The 2,098-nt window shown below is 39.4% G+C and overlaps 1 non-coding gene across 1 annotated transcript; it reads right to left on the bottom strand.

The window, feature by feature from the left end:
• Nucleotides 1-246: 246 nt before the first annotated feature.
• On the bottom strand, nt 247-353 carry LOC112418119 (small nucleolar RNA R71). Its single transcript, XR_003008398.2, has one exon. It is a non-coding gene; the product is annotated as a small nucleolar RNA R71 (small nucleolar RNA).
• Between the last annotated feature and the right edge of the window lie 1,745 nt (nt 354-2,098).

A 2,098-nucleotide genomic window follows, 5' to 3' on the forward strand; every position in this document is an offset into this window, starting at 1 on the left:
CTGGTGCAGCAAAATCAATTTTTCGAATCACCCACTGAGGATCCGAATTTTCATATTTCAACTTTTCTAAAACTCAGTGGAACTTTGAAGGCAAACCAAGAGGCCGTAAGACTGCACCTCTTTCCTTTCTCTTTGAGGGATAGAGCTAGTGCTTGGTTTCATTCATTGAAAATTGGTTCTATAACTTCATGGAACCAAATGAGGAAGGCATTTCTTTCCCAATTCTTTCCCCATAGTAAAACTGCTCAATTGAGAAGTCAAATCACACAATTCACTCAAAAAGATGGTGAATCTCTTTACGATGCATGGGAGTGTTTCAAAAAAATGCTTAGGCTTTGCCCCCATCATGGTTTTGAGAATTGGCTTATTATCCACACTTTTAATAATGGTCTTTTGTTTTCCACAAAAATGAATGTTGATGCAGCTGCAGGTGGAGCTTTAATGAATAAAACTTACGCAGGAGCTTATGATTTGATCGAGAACATGGCATACAACCACTATCAGTGGACAAGTGAGAGAGTTATCACTGAAGGTACTCCTCCACCCTCTAAAAAAGAGGCAGGTATGTGCCAAGTTTCTACCCTGGATCATCTATCTACTAAGGTGGACACACTTCTTCAAAAATTTGATAAATTAACTGTAAGTGTCGTCACACCTGCTCTTGTTTCACCACCTTGTGAATTTTGTGGAATACTTGACCATACTAGTGTTGAATACAAACTAGGCAGTGTTGCTAAAAGTCCCGAGCAAAATTCTTATACCTTTGAACAACACACAACACCACCCGTGTATGCAAACAACGAACGAGTCCCTCAGAAATCCAGCTTGGAAATTTTACTAGAAAAACATGCTATGGAGCAATCCAAGCAATTTCAAGAACTTAAAAATCAAACTGGATCTTTGAATGACTCGTTTGTCAAGCTTACATCTAAAGTGGACTCCATTGCTACTCACACTAGAATGCTAGAAACTCAAATCTCTCAAGTAGCCCAAAAAGTAGCTACTTCCTCTCAAACCCTCGAAGTCTTTCAAAGTCAAACTGAAGCCAACCCCAATGGCCTTATAAATGCTATTCAACTTAGGGACGGTAAGCAGTTAGAGCACACCATTATGAAAACTAAGACAATTGAGGGTGAGATAGTGAGTGAAAAGCAACAAGGTGAGAAAGTCATAGGAGAGAGTGATAAGCCAATCGTTTCACCACCTTATAAACTCAAAATCCATGTCCCACAAAGGCTTGCTAAGCCTAAATTTGTAGTGATTGAGAGTTTTTCCACCCCTTGTGTGATTGAGAGTGAAACCATTGAAAAAGCTATGTGTGATTTGGGAGAGAATCTCAGGTTAATGCCACTATCCCTTTGGGAAAGATTGGGTATTGGGTAGAGAAACCTTCTAATCGTCAAGCTAATGACTCTAAATGAGCGCTTCGTGGGAGGCAACCCACGCGTTTAATTGCTTTTATTTTGTTTGTTTTGTGTTATTTTAATTTATTTTGTAGTTATTTGTCCAAATATGATGCAAAAAAATGAAGAAAATTGAGCCTTGCACGTCCAGAAGCTTGGCACGACCGTGCCTGTGACCTAGCCAACATCCACCAACTTCCAGAGAGTTGGCACGGCCCGTGCCTGTGGTGGCACGGCCGTGCCATGGTCCCAGACCCTCTTTTACCATTTTCTTTCACTTTTCTTCTTCTTCCTTCATTCTCAAACACAAACTTCCCTCATCCTTCAACTTCCCTCTCTAAACCTTCATAACATCAACATTTAAACCTCCATATCTATCTCCATTCATCATTCCAAACATTTACCACAAATCAAAACCAACATTCAAACACCAAATTCTACACCATTTAACCCTAACCCAAAAAACAAAAAAAAAAACAAAAAAAAAAAAAAAAGATAATTTCTTCACCAATCTCCATCATTAAACTCATCAACCTCACTTAAACCCCAACCCATCACTAAACCAACCTTTCCAAACCAAAACCTGACCAAACCCTAACCTTCCCTAAAACCCAAACCAAGTTAACTAGGTCAATGGCATCAAAAAGGCAAGGAGATTGAAAGCTCTAGAAGTGGTGCAAAGAAAGAGAAAGCAA

Source organism: Medicago truncatula, unplaced genomic scaffold (assembly GCF_003473485.1).
Source record: "Medicago truncatula cultivar Jemalong A17 unplaced genomic scaffold, MtrunA17r5.0-ANR MtrunA17Chr0c03, whole genome shotgun sequence".
NCBI lineage: Eukaryota > Viridiplantae > Streptophyta > Magnoliopsida > Fabales > Fabaceae > Medicago > Medicago truncatula.